Source organism: Watersipora subatra, chromosome 8 (genome assembly GCF_963576615.1).
Source record: "Watersipora subatra chromosome 8, tzWatSuba1.1, whole genome shotgun sequence".
Classification (NCBI taxonomy): domain Eukaryota; kingdom Metazoa; phylum Bryozoa; class Gymnolaemata; order Cheilostomatida; family Watersiporidae; genus Watersipora; species Watersipora subatra.
In genome coordinates this window covers 57373171-57391863 of record NC_088715.1, presented here as the reverse complement: position 1 = coordinate 57391863, position 18693 = coordinate 57373171, and the positions used below count along the sequence as shown (strand labels likewise).

At 54.4% G+C, this 18693-nt stretch overlaps 3 non-coding genes and 8 pseudogenes across 3 annotated transcripts; all 11 read right to left on the bottom strand.

The window, feature by feature from the left end:
• Positions 1–419: 419 nt before the first annotated feature.
• LOC137402967 (U2 spliceosomal RNA) lies at positions 420–611 on the bottom strand. Its single transcript, XR_010979538.1, has one exon. It is a non-coding gene; the product is annotated as a U2 spliceosomal RNA (small nuclear RNA).
• A 1299-nt stretch (positions 612–1910) lies between these two features.
• On the bottom strand, positions 1911–2087 carry LOC137402941 (U2 spliceosomal RNA; annotated as a pseudogene).
• Positions 2088–3718: 1631 nt separating this feature from the next.
• Positions 3719–3910, bottom strand: LOC137402956 (U2 spliceosomal RNA). The gene has a single exon (XR_010979537.1). It is a non-coding gene; the product is annotated as a U2 spliceosomal RNA (small nuclear RNA).
• A 1356-nt stretch (positions 3911–5266) lies between these two features.
• On the bottom strand, positions 5267–5458 carry LOC137402945 (U2 spliceosomal RNA). The gene has a single exon (XR_010979536.1). It is a non-coding gene; the product is annotated as a U2 spliceosomal RNA (small nuclear RNA).
• Positions 5459–6759: 1301 nt separating this feature from the next.
• LOC137402940 (U2 spliceosomal RNA) lies at positions 6760–6936 on the bottom strand (annotated as a pseudogene).
• A 1605-nt stretch (positions 6937–8541) lies between these two features.
• LOC137402939 (U2 spliceosomal RNA) lies at positions 8542–8718 on the bottom strand (annotated as a pseudogene).
• Positions 8719–10325: 1607 nt separating this feature from the next.
• Positions 10326–10502, bottom strand: LOC137402938 (U2 spliceosomal RNA; annotated as a pseudogene).
• Positions 10503–12109: 1607 nt separating this feature from the next.
• Positions 12110–12286, bottom strand: LOC137402937 (U2 spliceosomal RNA; annotated as a pseudogene).
• Positions 12287–13893: 1607 nt separating this feature from the next.
• Positions 13894–14070, bottom strand: LOC137402936 (U2 spliceosomal RNA; annotated as a pseudogene).
• Positions 14071–15675: 1605 nt separating this feature from the next.
• On the bottom strand, positions 15676–15852 carry LOC137402935 (U2 spliceosomal RNA; annotated as a pseudogene).
• Positions 15853–17459: 1607 nt separating this feature from the next.
• LOC137402933 (U2 spliceosomal RNA) lies at positions 17460–17636 on the bottom strand (annotated as a pseudogene).
• Between the last annotated feature and the right edge of the window lie 1057 nt (positions 17637–18693).

Sequence of the window (18693 nt, the reverse complement as noted above, 5' to 3'; positions counted from 1 at the left end):
GGCGATGCGCGAGCGCGTGACCGGGGAAAGAGGGCGAGGGCGGAGGCGGCGACGAAAGTTTCGGAGCGACGGCTGAGCGCTTAGTCGAAAGCGAACGCGCGCGAAACGGGCGCTCGATCGCGGCGAACGCTAGTCGGCGCGGCTAACGGGCGTCGAAGAAGCGCCCGCGTAGTCGCCGGCGCCTCGCTTTCACGCTTTTCGCCTAGTTAAAATCGGAGCTGTCCCCCTCGCGCTCCGCGTCGTTTTTTTCGCGAATTCGGGAAGAATTTACGCGCTAAGCGCGTTAATTTAAAGCGCCGCCTCGCGGCAAAAGATTTTTTTCCGGTAGGCGCGTGGGTAGGTAGGTAGGTAGGTAGGTAGGCGAGTAGGTAGGCGAGTAGGTAGGTTCAGTTTATCTTTCGTTTCGTGCCTCCCGACGAGGGGAGTGGGCCGTGCTCGGAGGTACTGCGATACCGAGACAACCCGTGACGGAGCCGAAGCAAGCTTCCGCGCTCCATCTCGTTCCAAAAATCAGATTAATATCGTAGCGGCGCGATGCGCCGCGAATCAGATATTAAACTGATTAGAACAGATACTACACTTTGATCTTAGCCAATAGGCCGAGAAGCGATAAATTGCCCGGACGGCCGTCCGTCGCTCAGTCGCGGCCGATTCGCCGCCGAGCGAGTGTCCCCGTTTAGGGCGAACGAGCCGCTCGAAGAAACCGAGAGGCCTCGCCGGGGCCGAAGACTAGTCGCGTTTTTTCCGGTCCGCCCGTCTCGCCGAAGCGGTCCGGCCTACCTCGACTAGTTCGGAGTCGGTCTCTCGCTCGTCCCGTTCAGTAACTGGCGCGAAAGCGCCAACTTTTAAACTCCCTTCGGCGTATTTAGAAAACTTTTAGATTCGCCTTTACTCTCTTTACGGTATAGATGTAATTAAAGGATTTCGGCATTCGCGCGCGCCGAGAGTGGCCTATTCGCTTCTCCTAGCTAGTTACGTAATAACGCTTCTAATCTCGACGCGGGTAGTACCGAAGCTATTCTCACCGGCCTTTCTCTTTCGAAGTCGTCTCCCTCTCTTCGTTAAGCCTATACGCGAGTGCTAGCCTTTTCGTTTCTCCTAGCTAGTTACGTAATAACGCTTCTAATCTCGTCGCGGGTAGAGTAGCGAGGAGTCTACTCGTCTTGGTCATTCTTTCGAAGTCGTCCCCCCTCCCCCTCCCCGCCCTTCGTTAAGGCTATTTCTGATATATATATATACATATATATATATATATATATATATATATATATATATACAAATGTAGATCAAAGTTTTCATTATTCGTAGTTTTCGACTACTAAAGAAGCGCGTAGATAGAACGGGTCGGTTCGTCTCGGGCGATTTCCGCCCCGAACGAAACCTTTGCGGTCTCTCGTCTGTCCGCTCGCCACCCGCTCACCCCGAACACCCCAACACCCCAACACCCAACACCCAACGTCTATAGAAATAAACGTAGGCGAAGGGCTGGCGATGCGCGAGCGCGTGACCGGGGAAAGAGGGCGAGGGCGGAGGCGGCGACGAAAGTTTCGGAGCGACGGCTGAGCGCTTAGTCGAAAGCGAACGCGCGCGAAACGGGCGCTCGATCGCGGCGAACGCTAGTCGGCGCGGCTAACGGGCGTCGAAGAAGCGCCCGCGTAGTCGCCGGCGCCTCGCTTTCACGCTTTTCGCCTAGTTAAAATCGGAGCTGTCCCCCTCGCGCTCCGCGTCGTTTTTTTCGCGAATTCGGGAAGAATTTACGCGCTAAGCGCGTTAATTTAAAGCGCCGCCTCGCGGCAAAAGATTTTTTTCCGGTAGGCGCGTGGGTAGGTAGGTAGGTAGGTAGGTAGGTAGGCGAGTAGGTAGGCGAGTAGGTAGGTTCAGTTTATCTTTCGTTTCGTGCCTCCCGACGAGGGGAGTGGGCCGTGCTCGGAGGTACTGCGATACCGAGACAACCCGTGACGGAGCCGAAGCAAGCTTCCGCGCTCCATCTCGTTCCAAAAATCAGATTAATATCGTAGCGGCGCGATGCGCCGCGAATCAGATATTAAACTGATTAGAACAGATACTCCTGTTTTATGACATGGAGTGGGGCTGACCTCGACGATATTGGCTTTTCGCCAAGGTCAGCCCCCCAAGGGTTGTCAACCCCTGGAATTTATTGCAGGGCGGTAATTTACCTTGCCAGGTCATCACGAATGTCCGAGGTACAACGACCACCGAAACTTCCAAGGACTCGTGGAGCATTTGAATGCTCTGGCCTGGCCGGCACCCCGGGTGGGAATCCCTAGTGCGGGCCCGGATGTGACCGCTCGCCTGCCACGCGGGTGTTTCGGGGGGCTGTGCAATGAAACACCTGCAAGACCGCCGTGCAGCACGAATGCTACACTTTGATCTTAGCCAATAGGCCGAGAAGCGATAAATTGCCCGGACGGCCGTCCGTCGCTCAGTCGCGGCCGATTCGCCGCCGAGCGAGTGTCCCCGTTTAGGGCGAACGAGCCGCTCGAAGAAACCGAGAGGCCTCGCCGGGGCCGAAGACTAGTCGCGTTTTTTCCGGTCCGCCCGTCTCGCCGAAGCGGTCCGGCCTACCTCGACTAGTTCGGAGTCGGTCTCTCGCTCGTCCCGTTCAGTAACTGGCGCGAAAGCGCCAACTTTTAAACTCCCTTCGGCGTATTTAGAAAACTTTTAGATTCGCCTTTACTCTCTTTACGGTATAGATGTAATTAAAGGATTTCGGCATTCGCGCGCGCCGAGAGTGGCCTATTCGCTTCTCCTAGCTAGTTACGTAATAACGCTTCTAATCTCGACGCGGGTAGTACCGAAGCTATTCTCACCGGCCTTTCTCTTTCGAAGTCGTCTCCCTCTCTTCGTTAAGCCTATACGCGAGTGCTAGCCTTTTCGTTTCTCCTAGCTAGTTACGTAATAACGCTTCTAATCTCGTCGCGGGTAGAGTAGCGAGGAGTCTACTCGTCTTGGTCATTCTTTCGAAGTCGTCCCCCCTCCCCCTCCCCGCCCTTCGTTAAGGCTATTTCTGATATATATATATACATATATATATATATATATATATATATATATATATATATATATACAAATGTAGATCAAAGTTTTCATTATTCGTAGTTTTCGACTACTAAAGAAGCGCGTAGATAGAACGGGTCGGTTCGTCTCGGGCGATTTCCGCCCCGAACGAAACCTTTGCGGTCTCTCGTCTGTCCGCTCGCCACCCGCTCACCCCGAACACCCCAACACCCCAACACCCAACACCCAACGTCTATAGAAATAAACGTAGGCGAAGGGCTGGCGATGCGCGAGCGCGTGACCGGGGAAAGAGGGCGAGGGCGGAGGCGGCGACGAAAGTTTCGGAGCGACGGCTGAGCGCTTAGTCGAAAGCGAACGCGCGCGAAACGGGCGCTCGATCGCGGCGAACGCTAGTCGGCGCGGCTAACGGGCGTCGAAGAAGCGCCCGCGTAGTCGCCGGCGCCTCGCTTTCACGCTTTTCGCCTAGTTAAAATCGGAGCTGTCCCCCTCGCGCTCCGCGTCGTTTTTTTCGCGAATTCGGGAAGAATTTACGCGCTAAGCGCGTTAATTTAAAGCGCCGCCTCGCGGCAAAAGATTTTTTTCCGGTAGGCGCGTGGGTAGGTAGGTAGGTAGGTAGGTAGGCGAGTAGGTAGGCGAGTAGGTAGGTTCAGTTTATCTTTCGTTTCGTGCCTCCCGACGAGGGGAGTGGGCCGTGCTCGGAGGTACTGCGATACCGAGACAACCCGTGACGGAGCCGAAGCAAGCTTCCGCGCTCCATCTCGTTCCAAAAATCAGATTAATATCGTAGCGGCGCGATGCGCCGCGAATCAGATATTAAACTGATTAGAACAGATACTACACTTTGATCTTAGCCAATAGGCCGAGAAGCGATAAATTGCCCGGACGGCTGTCCGTCGCTCAGTCGCGGCCGATTCGCCGCCGAGCGAGTGTCCCCGTTTAGGGCGAACGAGCCGCTCGAAGAAACCGAGAGGCCTCGCCGGGGCCGAAGACTAGTCGCGTTTTTTCCGGTCCGCCCGTCTCGCCGAAGCGGTCCGGCCTACCTCGACTAGTTCGGAGTCGGTCTCTCGCTCGTCCCGTTCAGTAACTGGCGCGAAAGCGCCAACTTTTAAACTCCCTTCGGCGTATTTAGAAAACTTTTAGATTCGCCTTTACTCTCTTTACGGTATAGATGTAATTAAAGGATTTCGGCATTCGCGCGCGCCGAGAGTGGCCTATTCGCTTCTCCTAGCTAGTTACGTAATAACGCTTCTAATCTCGACGCGGGTAGTACCGAAGCTATTCTCACCGGCCTTTCTCTTTCGAAGTCGTCTCCCTCTCTTCGTTAAGCCTATACGCGAGTGCTAGCCTTTTCGTTTCTCCTAGCTAGTTACGTAATAACGCTTCTAATCTCGTCGCGGGTAGAGTAGCGAGGAGTCTACTCGTCTTGGTCATTCTTTCGAAGTCGTCCCCCCTCCCCCTCCCCGCCCTTCGTTAAGGCTATTTCTGATATATATATATACATATATATATATATATATATATATATATATATATATATATATACAAATGTAGATCAAAGTTTTCATTATTCGTAGTTTTCGACTACTAAAGAAGCGCGTAGATAGAACGGGTCGGTTCGTCTCGGGCGATTTCCGCCCCGAACGAAACCTTTGCGGTCTCTCGTCTGTCCGCTCGCCACCCGCTCACCCCGAACACCCCAACACCCAACACCCAACACCCAACACCCAACACCCAACACCCAACACCCAACACCCAACACCCAACACCCAACACCCAACGTCTATAGAAATAAACGTAGGCGAAGGGCTGGCGATGCGCGAGCGCGTGACCGGGGAAAGAGGGCGAGGGCGGAGGCGGCGACGAAAGTTTCGGAGCGACGGCTGAGCGCTTAGTCGAAAGCGAACGCGCGCGAAACGGGCGCTCGATCGCGGCGAACGCTAGTCGGCGCGGCTAACGGGCGTCGAAGAAGCGCCCGCGTAGTCGCCGGCGCCTCGCTTTCACGCTTTTCGCCTAGTTAAAATCGGAGCTGTCCCCCTCGCGCTCCGCGTCGTTTTTTTCGCGAATTCGGGAAGAATTTACGCGCTAAGCGCGTTAATTTAAAGCGCCGCCTCGCGGCAAAAGATTTTTTTCCGGTAGGCGCGTGGGTAGGTAGGTAGGTAGGTAGGTAGGCGAGTAGGTAGGCGAGTAGGTAGGTTCAGTTTATCTTTCGTTTCGTGCCTCCCGACGAGGGGAGTGGGCCGTGCTCGGAGGTACTGCGATACCGAGACAACCCGTGACGGAGCCGAAGCAAGCTTCCGCGCTCCATCTCGTTCCAAAAATCAGATTAATATCGTAGCGGCGCGATGCGCCGCGAATCAGATATTAAACTGATTAGAACAGATACTACACTTTGATCTTAGCCAATAGGCCGAGAAGCGATAAATTGCCCGGACGGCCGTCCGTCGCTCAGTCGCGGCCGATTCGCCGCCGAGCGAGTGTCCCCGTTTAGGGCGAACGAGCCGCTCGAAGAAACCGAGAGGCCTCGCCGGGGCCGAAGACTAGTCGCGTTTTTTCCGGTCCGCCCGTCTCGCCGAAGCGGTCCGGCCTACCTCGACTAGTTCGGAGTCGGTCTCTCGCTCGTCCCGTTCAGTAACTGGCGCGAAAGCGCCAACTTTTAAACTCCCTTCGGCGTATTTAGAAAACTTTTAGATTCGCCTTTACTCTCTTTACGGTATAGATGTAATTAAAGGATTTCGGCATTCGCGCGCGCCGAGAGTGGCCTATTCGCTTCTCCTAGCTAGTTACGTAATAACGCTTCTAATCTCGACGCGGGTAGTACCGAAGCTATTCTCACCGGCCTTTCTCTTTCGAAGTCGTCTCCCTCTCTTCGTTAAGCCTATACGCGAGTGCTAGCCTTTTCGTTTCTCCTAGCTAGTTACGTAATAACGCTTCTAATCTCGTCGCGGGTAGAGTAGCGAGGAGTCTACTCGTCTTGGTCATTCTTTCGAAGTCGTCCCCCCTCCCCCTCCCCGCCCTTCGTTAAGGCTATTTCTGATATATATATATACATATATATATATATATATATATATATATATATATATATACAAATGTAGATCAAAGTTTTCATTATTCGTAGTTTTCGACTACTAAAGAAGCGCGTAGATAGAACGGGTCGGTTCGTCTCGGGCGATTTCCGCCCCGAACGAAACCTTTGCGGTCTCTCGTCTGTCCGCTCGCCACCCGCTCACCCCGAACACCCCAACACCCCAACACCCAACACCCAACGTCTATAGAAATAAACGTAGGCGAAGGGCTGGCGATGCGCGAGCGCGTGACCGGGGAAAGAGGGCGAGGGCGGAGGCGGCGACGAAAGTTTCGGAGCGACGGCTGAGCGCTTAGTCGAAAGCGAACGCGCGCGAAACGGGCGCTCGATCGCGGCGAACGCTAGTCGGCGCGGCTAACGGGCGTCGAAGAAGCGCCCGCGTAGTCGCCGGCGCCTCGCTTTCACGCTTTTCGCCTAGTTAAAATCGGAGCTGTCCCCCTCGCGCTCCGCGTCGTTTTTTTCGCGAATTCGGGAAGAATTTACGCGCTAAGCGCGTTAATTTAAAGCGCCGCCTCGCGGCAAAAGATTTTTTTCCGGTAGGCGCGTGGGTAGGTAGGTAGGTAGGTAGGTAGGTAGGCGAGTAGGTAGGCGAGTAGGTAGGTTCAGTTTATCTTTCGTTTCGTGCCTCCCGACGAGGGGAGTGGGCCGTGCTCGGAGGTACTGCGATACCGAGACAACCCGTGACGGAGCCGAAGCAAGCTTCCGCGCTCCATCTCGTTCCAAAAATCAGATTAATATCGTAGCGGCGCGATGCGCCGCGAATCAGATATTAAACTGATTAGAACAGATACTCCTGTTTTATGACATGGAGTGGGGCTGACCTCGACGATATTGGCTTTTCGCCAAGGTCAGCCCCCCAAGGGTTGTCAACCCCTGGAATTTATTGCAGGGCGGTAATTTACCTTGCCAGGTCATCACGAATGTCCGAGGTACAACGACCACCGAAACTTCCAAGGACTCGTGGAGCATTTGAATGCTCTGGCCTGGCCGGCACCCCGGGTGGGAATCCCTAGTGCGGGCCCGGATGTGACCGCTCGCCTGCCACGCGGGTGTTTCGGGGGGCTGTGCAATGAAACACCTGCAAGACCGCCGTGCAGCACGAATGCTACACTTTGATCTTAGCCAATAGGCCGAGAAGCGATAAATTGCCCGGACGGCCGTCCGTCGCTCAGTCGCGGCCGATTCGCCGCCGAGCGAGTGTCCCCGTTTAGGGCGAACGAGCCGCTCGAAGAAACCGAGAGGCCTCGCCGGGGCCGAAGACTAGTCGCGTTTTTTCCGGTCCGCCCGTCTCGCCGAAGCGGTCCGGCCTACCTCGACTAGTTCGGAGTCGGTCTCTCGCTCGTCCCGTTCAGTAACTGGCGCGAAAGCGCCAACTTTTAAACTCCCTTCGGCGTATTTAGAAAACTTTTAGATTCGCCTTTACTCTCTTTACGGTATAGATGTAATTAAAGGATTTCGGCATTCGCGCGCGCCGAGAGTGGCCTATTCGCTTCTCCTAGCTAGTTACGTAATAACGCTTCTAATCTCGACGCGGGTAGTACCGAAGCTATTCTCACCGGCCTTTCTCTTTCGAAGTCGTCTCCCTCTCTTCGTTAAGCCTATACGCGAGTGCTAGCCTTTTCGTTTCTCCTAGCTAGTTACGTAATAACGCTTCTAATCTCGTCGCGGGTAGAGTAGCGAGGAGTCTACTCGTCTTGGTCATTCTTTCGAAGTCGTCCCCCCCTCCCCCTCCCCGCCCTTCGTTAAGGCTATTTCTGATATATATATATATACATATATATATATATATATATATATATACAAATGTAGATAAAAGTTTTCATTATTCGTAGTTTTCGACTACTAAAGAAGCGCGTAGATAGAACGGGTCGGTTCGTCTCGGGCGATTTCCGCCCCGAACGAAACCTTTGCGGTCTCTCGTCTGTCCGCTCGCCACTCGCTCACCCCAACACCCAACACCCAACGTCTATAGAAATAAACGTAGGCGAAGGGCTGGCGATGCGCGAGCGCGTGACCGGGGAAAGAGGGCGAGGGCGGAGGCGGCGACGAAAGTTTCGGAGCGACGGCTGAGCGCTTAGTCGAAAGCGAACGCGCGCGAAACGGGCGCTCGATCGCGGCGAACGCTAGTCGGCGCGGCTAACGGGCGTCGAAGAAGCGCCCGCGTAGTCGCCGGCGCCTCGCTTTCACGCTTTTCGCCTAGTTAAAATCGGAGCTGTCCCCCTCGCGCTCCGCGTCGTTTTTTTCGCGAATTCGGGAAGAATTTACGCGCTAAGCGCGTTAATTTAAAGCGCCGCCTCGCGGCAAAAGATTTTTTTCCGGTAGGCGCGTGGGTAGGTAGGTAGGTAGGTAGGTAGGTAGGCGAGTAGGTAGGCGAGTAGGTAGGTTCAGTTTATCTTTCGTTTCGTGCCTCCCGACGAGGGGAGTGGGCCGTGCTCGGAGGTACTGCGATACCGAGACAACCCGTGACGGAGCCGAAGCAAGCTTCCGCGCTCCATCTCGTTCCAAAAATCAGATTAATATCGTAGCGGCGCGATGCGCCGCGAATCAGATATTAAACTGATTAGAACAGATACTCCTGTTTTATGACATGGAGTGGGGCTGACCTCGACGATATTGGCTTTTCGCCAAAGTCAGCCCCCCAAGGGTTGTCAACCCCTGGAATTTATTGCAGGGCGGTAATTTACCTTGCCAGGTCATCACGAATGTCCGAGGTACAACGACCACCGAAACTTCCAAGGACTCGTGGAGCATTTGAATGCTCTGGCCTGACCGGCACCCCGGGTGGGAATCCCTAGTGCGGGCCCGGATGTGACCGCTCGCCTGCCACGCGGGTGTTTCGGGGGGCTGTGCAATGAAACACCTGCAAGACCGCCGTGCAGCACGAATGCTACACTTTGATCTTAGCCAATAGGCCGAGAAGCGATAAATTGCCCGGACGGCCGTCCGTCGCTCAGTCGCGGCCGATTCGCCGCCGAGCGAGTGTCCCCGTTTAGGGCGAACGAGCCGCTCGAAGAAACCGAGAGGCCTCGCCGGGGCCGAAGACTAGTCGCGTTTTTTCCGGTCCGCCCGTCTCGCCGAAGCGGTCCGGCCTACCTCGACTAGTTCGGAGTCGGTCTCTCGCTCGTCCCGTTCAGTAACTGGCGCGAAAGCGCCAACTTTTAAACTCCCTTCGGCGTATTTAGAAAACTTTTAGATTCGCCTTTACTCTCTTTACGGTATAGATGTAATTAAAGGATTTCGGCATTCGCGCGCGCCGAGAGTGGCCTATTCGCTTCTCCTAGCTAGTTACGTAATAACGCTTCTAATCTCGACGCGGGTAGTACCGAAGCTATTCTCACCGGCCTTTCTCTTTCGAAGTCGTCTCCCTCTCTTCGTTAAGCCTATACGCGAGTGCTAGCCTTTTCGTTTCTCCTAGCTAGTTACGTAATAACGCTTCTAATCTCGTCGCGGGTAGAGTAGCGAGGAGTCTACTCGTCTTGGTCATTCTTTCGAAGTCGTCCCCCCCTCCCCCTCCCCGCCCTTCGTTAAGGCTATTTCTGATATATATATATATACATATATATATATATATATATATATATATACAAATGTAGATAAAAGTTTTCATTATTCGTAGTTTTCGACTACTAAAGAAGCGCGTAGATAGAACGGGTCGGTTCGTCTCGGGCGATTTCCGCCCCGAACGAAACCTTTGCGGTCTCTCGTCTGTCCGCTCGCCACTCGCTCACCCCAACACCCAACACCCAACGTCTATAGAAATAAACGTAGGCGAAGGGCTGGCGATGCGCGAGCGCGTGACCGGGGAAAGAGGGCGAGGGCGGAGGCGGCGACGAAAGTTTCGGAGCGACGGCTGAGCGCTTAGTCGAAAGCGAACGCGCGCGAAACGGGCGTTCGATCGCGGCGAACGCTAGTCGGCGCGGCTAACGGGCGTCGAAGAAGCGCCCGCGTAGTCGCCGGCGCCTCGCTTTCACGCTTTTCGCCTAGTTAAAATCGGAGCTGTCCCCCTCGCGCTCCGCGTCGTTTTTTTCGCGAATTCGGGAAGAATTTACGCGCTAAGCGCGTTAATTTAAAGCGCCGCCTCGCGGCAAAAGATTTTTTTCCGGTAGGCGCGTGGGTAGGTAGGTAGGTAGGTAGGTAGGTAGGCGAGTAGGTAGGCGAGTAGGTAGGTTCAGTTTATCTTTCGTTTCGTGCCTCCCGACGAGGGGAGTGGGCCGTGCTCGGAGGTACTGCGATACCGAGACAACCCGTGACGGAGCCGAAGCAAGCTTCCGCGCTCCATCTCGTTCCAAAAATCAGATTAATATCGTAGCGGCGCGATGCGCCGCGAATCAGATATTAAACTGATTAGAACAGATACTCCTGTTTTATGACATGGAGTGGGGCTGACCTCGACGATATTGGCTTTTCGCCAAAGTCAGCCCCCCAAGGGTTGTCAACCCCTGGAATTTATTGCAGGGCGGTAATTTACCTTGCCAGGTCATCACGAATGTCCGAGGTACAACGACCACCGAAACTTCCAAGGACTCGTGGAGCATTTGAATGCTCTGGCCTGACCGGCACCCCGGGTGGGAATCCCTAGTGCGGGCCCGGATGTGACCGCTCGCCTGCCACGCGGGTGTTTCGGGGGGCTGTGCAATGAAACACCTGCAAGACCGCCGTGCAGCACGAATGCTACACTTTGATCTTAGCCAATAGGCCGAGAAGCGATAAATTGCCCGGACGGCCGTCCGTCGCTCAGTCGCGGCCGATTCGCCGCCGAGCGAGTGTCCCCGTTTAGGGCGAACGAGCCGCTCGAAGAAACCGAGAGGCCTCGCCGGGGCCGAAGACTAGTCGCGTTTTTTCCGGTCCGCCCGTCTCGCCGAAGCGGTCCGGCCTACCTCGACTAGTTCGGAGTCGGTCTCTCGCTCGTCCCGTTCAGTAACTGGCGCGAAAGCGCCAACTTTTAAACTCCCTTCGGCGTATTTAGAAAACTTTTAGATTCGCCTTTACTCTCTTTACGGTATAGATGTAATTAAAGGATTTCGGCATTCGCGCGCGCCGAGAGTGGCCTATTCGCTTCTCCTAGCTAGTTACGTAATAACGCTTCTAATCTCGACGCGGGTAGTACCGAAGCTATTCTCACCGGCCTTTCTCTTTCGAAGTCGTCTCCCTCTCTTCGTTAAGCCTATACGCGAGTGCTAGCCTTTTCGTTTCTCCTAGCTAGTTACGTAATAACGCTTCTAATCTCGTCGCGGGTAGAGTAGCGAGGAGTCTACTCGTCTTGGTCATTCTTTCGAAGTCGTCCCCCCCTCCCCCTCCCCGCCCTTCGTTAAGGCTATTTCTGATATATATATATATACATATATATATATATATATATATATATATACAAATGTAGATAAAAGTTTTCATTATTCGTAGTTTTCGACTACTAAAGAAGCGCGTAGATAGAACGGGTCGGTTCGTCTCGGGCGATTTCCGCCCCGAACGAAACCTTTGCGGTCTCTCGTCTGTCCGCTCGCCACTCGCTCACCCCAACACCCAACACCCAACGTCTATAGAAATAAACGTAGGCGAAGGGCTGGCGATGCGCGAGCGCGTGACCGGGGAAAGAGGGCGAGGGCGGAGGCGGCGACGAAAGTTTCGGAGCGACGGCTGAGCGCTTAGTCGAAAGCGAACGCGCGCGAAACGGGCGCTCGATCGCGGCGAACGCTAGTCGGCGCGGCTAACGGGCGTCGAAGAAGCGCCCGCGTAGTCGCCGGCGCCTCGCTTTCACGCTTTTCGCCTAGTTAAAATCGGAGCTGTCCCCCTCGCGCTCCGCGTCGTTTTTTTCGCGAATTCGGGAAGAATTTACGCGCTAAGCGCGTTAATTTAAAGCGCCGCCTCGCGGCAAAAGATTTTTTTCCGGTAGGCGCGTGGGTAGGTAGGTAGGTAGGTAGGTAGGTAGGCGAGTAGGTAGGCGAGTAGGTAGGTTCAGTTTATCTTTCGTTTCGTGCCTCCCGACGAGGGGAGTGGGCCGTGCTCGGAGGTACTGCGATACCGAGACAACCCGTGACGGAGCCGAAGCAAGCTTCCGCGCTCCATCTCGTTCCAAAAATCAGATTAATATCGTAGCGGCGCGATGCGCCGCGAATCAGATATTAAACTGATTAGAACAGATACTCCTGTTTTATGACATGGAGTGGGGCTGACCTCGACGATATTGGCTTTTCGCCAAAGTCAGCCCCCCAAGGGTTGTCAACCCCTGGAATTTATTGCAGGGCGGTAATTTACCTTGCCAGGTCATCACGAATGTCCGAGGTACAACGACCACCGAAACTTCCAAGGACTCGTGGAGCATTTGAATGCTCTGGCCTGACCGGCACCCCGGGTGGGAATCCCTAGTGCGGGGGCCCGGATGTGACCGCTCGCCTGCCACGCGGGTGTTTCGGGGGGCTGTGCAATGAAACACCTGCAAGACCGCCGTGCAGCACGAATGCTACACTTTGATCTTAGCCAATAGGCCGAGAAGCGATAAATTGCCCGGACGGCCGTCCGTCGCTCAGTCGCGGCCGATTCGCCGCCGAGCGAGTGTCCCCGTTTAGGGCGAACGAGCCGCTCGAAGAAACCGAGAGGCCTCGCCGGGGCCGAAGACTAGTCGCGTTTTTTCCGGTCCGCCCGTCTCGCCGAAGCGGTCCGGCCTACCTCGACTAGTTCGGAGTCGGTCTCTCGCTCGTCCCGTTCAGTAACTGGCGCGAAAGCGCCAACTTTTAAACTCCCTTCGGCGTATTTAGAAAACTTTTAGATTCGCCTTTACTCTCTTTACGGTATAGATGTAATTAAAGGATTTCGGCATTCGCGCGCGCCGAGAGTGGCCTATTCGCTTCTCCTAGCTAGTTACGTAATAACGCTTCTAATCTCGACGCGGGTAGTACCGAAGCTATTCTCACCGGCCTTTCTCTTTCGAAGTCGTCTCCCTCTCTTCGTTAAGCCTATACGCGAGTGCTAGCCTTTTCGTTTCTCCTAGCTAGTTACGTAATAACGCTTCTAATCTCGTCGCGGGTAGAGTAGCGAGGAGTCTACTCGTCTTGGTCATTCTTTCGAAGTCGTCCCCCCCTCCCCCTCCCCGCCCTTCGTTAAGGCTATTTCTGATATATATATATATACATATATATATATATATATATATATATACAAATGTAGATAAAAGTTTTCATTATTCGTAGTTTTCGACTACTAAAGAAGCGCGTAGATAGAACGGGTCGGTTCGTCTCGGGCGATTTCCGCCCCGAACGAAACCTTTGCGGTCTCTCGTCTGTCCGCTCGCCACTCGCTCACCCCAACACCCAACACCCAACGTCTATAGAAATAAACGTAGGCGAAGGGCTGGCGATGCGCGAGCGCGTGACCGGGGAAAGAGGGCGAGGGCGGAGGCGGCGACGAAAGTTTCGGAGCGACGGCTGAGCGCTTAGTCGAAAGCGAACGCGCGCGAAACGGGCGCTCGATCGCGGCGAACGCTAGTCGGCGCGGCTAACGGGCGTCGAAGAAGCGCCCGCGTAGTCGCCGGCGCCTCGCTTTCACGCTTTTCGCCTAGTTAAAATCGGAGCTGTCCCCCTCGCGCTCCGCGTCGTTTTTTTCGCGAATTCGGGAAGAATTTACGCGCTAAGCGCGTTAATTTAAAGCGCCGCCTCGCGGCAAAAGATTTTTTTCCGGTAGGCGCGTGGGTAGGTAGGTAGGTAGGTAGGTAGGTAGGCGAGTAGGTAGGCGAGTAGGTAGGTTCAGTTTATCTTTCGTTTCGTGCCTCCCGACGAGGGGAGTGGGCCGTGCTCGGAGGTACTGCGATACCGAGACAACCCGTGACGGAGCCGAAGCAAGCTTCCGCGCTCCATCTCGTTCCAAAAATCAGATTAATATCGTAGCGGCGCGATGCGCCGCGAATCAGATATTAAACTGATTAGAACAGATACTCCTGTTTTATGACATGGAGTGGGGCTGACCTCGACGATATTGGCTTTTCGCCAAAGTCAGCCCCCCAAGGGTTGTCAACCCCTGGAATTTATTGCAGGGCGGTAATTTACCTTGCCAGGTCATCACGAATGTCCGAGGTACAACGACCACCGAAACTTCCAAGGACTCGTGGAGCATTTGAATGCTCTGGCCTGACCGGCACCCCGGGTGGGAATCCCTAGTGCGGGCCCGGATGTGACCGCTCGCCTGCCACGCGGGTGTTTCGGGGGGCTGTGCAATGAAACACCTGCAAGACCGCCGTGCAGCACGAATGCTACACTTTGATCTTAGCCAATAGGCCGAGAAGCGATAAATTGCCCGGACGGCCGTCCGTCGCTCAGTCGCGGCCGATTCGCCGCCGAGCGAGTGTCCCCGTTTAGGGCGAACGAGCCGCTCGAAGAAACCGAGAGGCCTCGCCGGGGCCGAAGACTAGTCGCGTTTTTTCCGGTCCGCCCGTCTCGCCGAAGCGGTCCGGCCTACCTCGACTAGTTCGGAGTCGGTCTCTCGCTCGTCCCGTTCAGTAACTGGCGCGAAAGCGCCAACTTTTAAACTCCCTTCGGCGTATTTAGAAAACTTTTAGATTCGCCTTTACTCTCTTTACGGTATAGATGTAATTAAAGGATTTCGGCATTCGCGCGCGCCGAGAGTGGCCTATTCGCTTCTCCTAGCTAGTTACGTAATAACGCTTCTAATCTCGACGCGGGTAGTACCGAAGCTATTCTCACCGGCCTTTCTCTTTCGAAGTCGTCTCCCTCTCTTCGTTAAGCCTATACGCGAGTGCTAGCCTTTTCGTTTCTCCTAGCTAGTTACGTAATAACGCTTCTAATCTCGTCGCGGGTAGAGTAGCGAGGAGTCTACTCGTCTTGGTCATTCTTTCGAAGTCGTCCCCCCCTCCCCCTCCCCGCCCTTCGTTAAGGCTATTTCTGATATATATATACATATATATATATATATATATATATATATATACAAATGTAGATAAAAGTTTTCATTATTCGTAGTTTTCGACTACTAAAGAAGCGCGTAGATAGAACGGGTCGGTTCGTCTCGGGCGATTTCCGCCCCGAACGAAACCTTTGCGGTCTCTCGTCTGTCCGCTCGCCACTCGCTCACCCCAACACCCAACACCCAACGTCTATAGAAATAAACGTAGGCGAAGGGCTGGCGATGCGCGAGCGCGTGACCGGGGAAAGAGGGCGAGGGCGGAGGCGGCGACGAAAGTTTCGGAGCGACGGCTGAGCGCTTAGTCGAAAGCGAACGCGCGCGAAACGGGCGCTCGATCGCGGCGAACGCTAGTCGGCGCGGCTAACGGGCGTCGAAGAAGCGCCCGCGTAGTCGCCGGCGCCTCGCTTTCACGCTTTTCGCCTAGTTAAAATCGGAGCTGTCCCCCTCGCGCTCCGCGTCGTTTTTTTCGCGAATTCGGGAAGAATTTACGCGCTAAGCGCGTTAATTTAAAGCGCCGCCTCGCGGCAAAAGATTTTTTTCCGGTAGGCGCGTGGGTAGGTAGGTAGGTAGGTAGGTAGGTAGGCGAGTAGGTAGGCGAGTAGGTAGGTTCAGTTTATCTTTCGTTTCGTGCCTCCCGACGAGGGGAGTGGGCCGTGCTCGGAGGTACTGCGATACCGAGACAACCCGTGACGGAGCCGAAGCAAGCTTCCGCGCTCCATCTCGTTCCAAAAATCAGATTAATATCGTAGCGGCGCGATGCGCCGCGAATCAGATATTAAACTGATTAGAACAGATACTCCTGTTTTATGACATGGAGTGGGGCTGACCTCGACGATATTGGCTTTTCGCCAAAGTCAGCCCCCCAAGGGTTGTCAACCCCTGGAATTTATTGCAGGGCGGTAATTTACCTTGCCAGGTCATCACGAATGTCCGAGGTACAACGACCACCGAAACTTCCAAGGACTCGTGGAGCATTTGAATGCTCTGGCCTGACCGGCACCCCGGGTGGGAATCCCTAGTGCGGGCCCGGATGTGACCGCTCGCCTGCCACGCGGGTGTTTCGGGGGGCTGTGCAATGAAACACCTGCAAGACCGCCGTGCAGCACGAATGCTACACTTTGATCTTAGCCAATAGGCCGAGAAGCGATAAATTGCCCGGACGGCCGTCCGTCGCTCAGTCGCGGCCGATTCGCCGCCGAGCGAGTGTCCCCGTTTAGGGCGAACGAGCCGCTCGAAGAAACCGAGAGGCCTCGCCGGGGCCGAAGACTAGTCGCGTTTTTTCCGGTCCGCCCGTCTCGCCGAAGCGGTCCGGCCTACCTCGACTAGTTCGGAGTCGGTCTCTCGCTCGTCCCGTTCAGTAACTGGCGCGAAAGCGCCAACTTTTAAACTCCCTTCGGCGTATTTAGAAAACTTTTAGATTCGCCTTTACTCTCTTTACGGTATAGATGTAATTAAAGGATTTCGGCATTCGCGCGCGCCGAGAGTGGCCTATTCGCTTCTCCTAGCTAGTTACGTAATAACGCTTCTAATCTCGACGCGGGTAGTACCGAAGCTATTCTCACCGGCCTTTCTCTTTCGAAGTCGTCTCCCTCTCTTCGTTAAGCCTATACGCGAGTGCTAGCCTTTTCGTTTCTCCTAGCTAGTTACGTAATAACGCTTCTAATCTCGTCGCGGGTAGAGTAGCGAGGAGTCTACTCGTCTTGGTCATTCTTTCGAAGTCGTCCCCCCCTCCCCCTCCCCGCCCTTCGTTAAGGCTATTTCTGATATATATATATATATATACATATATATATATATATATATATATACAAATGTAGATAAAAGTTTTCATTATTCGTAGTTTTCGACTACTAAAGAAGCGCGTAGATAGAACGGGTCGGTTCGTCTCGGGCGATTTCCGCCCCGAACGAAACCTTTGCGGTCTCTCGTCTGTCCGCTCGCCACTCGCTCACCCCAACACCCAACACCCAACGTCTATAGAAATAAACGTAGGCGAAGGGCTGGCGATGCGCGAGCGCGTGACCGGGGAAAGAGGGCGAGGGCGGAGGCGGCGACGAAAGTTTCGGAGCGACGGCTGAGCGCTTAGTCGAAAGCGAACGCGCGCGAAACGGGCGCTCGATCGCGGCGAACGCTAGTCGGCGCGGCTAACGGGCGTCGAAGAAGCGCCCGCGTAGTCGCCGGCGCCTCGCTTTCACGCTTTTCGCCTAGTTAAAATCGGAGCTGTCCCCCTCGCGCTCCGCGTCGTTTTTTTCGCGAATTCGGGAAGAATTTACGCGCTAAGCGCGTTAATTTAAAGCGCCGCCTCGCGGCAAAAGATTTTTTTCCGGTAGGCGCGTGGGTAGGTAGGTAGGTAGGTAGGTAGGTAGGCGAGTAGGTAGGCGAGTAGGTAGGTTCAGTTTATCTTTCGTTTCGTGCCTCCCGACGAGGGGAGTGGGCCGTGCTCGGAGGTACTGCGATACCGAGACAACCCGTGACGGAGCCGAAGCAAGCTTCCGCGCTCCATCTCGTTCCAAAAATCAGATTAATATCGTAGCGGCGCGATGCGCCGCGAATCAGATATTAAACTGATTAGAACAGATACTCCTGTTTTATGACATGGAGTGGGGCTGACCTCGACGATATTGGCTTTTCGCCAAAGTCAGCCCCCCAAGGGTTGTCAACCCCTGGAATTTATTGCAGGGCGGTAATTTACCTTGCCAGGTCATCACGAATGTCCGAGGTACAACGACCACCGAAACTTCCAAGGACTCGTGGAGCATTTGAATGCTCTGGCCTGACCGGCACCCCGGGTGGGAATCCCTAGTGCGGGCCCGGATGTGACCGCTCGCCTGCCACGCGGGTGTTTCGGGGGGCTGTGCAATGAAACACCTGCAAGACCGCCGTGCAGCACGAATGCTACACTTTGATCTTAGCCAATAGGCCGAGAAGCGATAAATTGCCCGGACGGCCGTCCGTCGCTCAGTCGCGGCCGATTCGCCGCCGAGCGAGTGTCCCCGTTTAGGGCGAACGAGCCGCTCGAAGAAACCGAGAGGCCTCGCCGGGGCCGAAGACTAGTCGCGTTTTTTCCGGTCCGCCCGTCTCGCCGAAGCGGTCCGGCCTACCTCGACTAGTTCGGAGTCGGTCTCTCGCTCGTCCCGTTCAGTAACTGGCGCGAAAGCGCCAACTTTTAAACTCCCTTCGGCGTATTTAGAAAACTTTTAGATTCGCCTTTACTCTCTTTACGGTATAGATGTAATTAAAGGATTTCGGCATTCGCGCGCGCCGAGAGTGGCCTATTCGCTTCTCCTAGCTAGTTACGTAATAACGCTTCTAATCTCGACGCGGGTAGTACCGAAGCTATTCTCACCGGCCTTTCTCTTTCGAAGTCGTCTCCCTCTCTTCGTTAAGCCTATACGCGAGTGCTAGCCTTTTCGTTTCTCCTAGCTAGTTACGTAATAACGCTTCTAATCTCGTCGCGGGTAGAGTAGCGAGGAGTCTACTCGTCTTGGTCATTCTTTCGAAGTCGTCCCCCCCTCCCCCTCCCCGCCCTTCGTTAAGGCTATTTCTGATATATATATATATACATATATATATATATATATATATATATACAAATGTAGATAAAAGTTTTCATTATTCGTAGTTTTCGACTACTAAAGAAGCGCGTAGATAGAACGGGT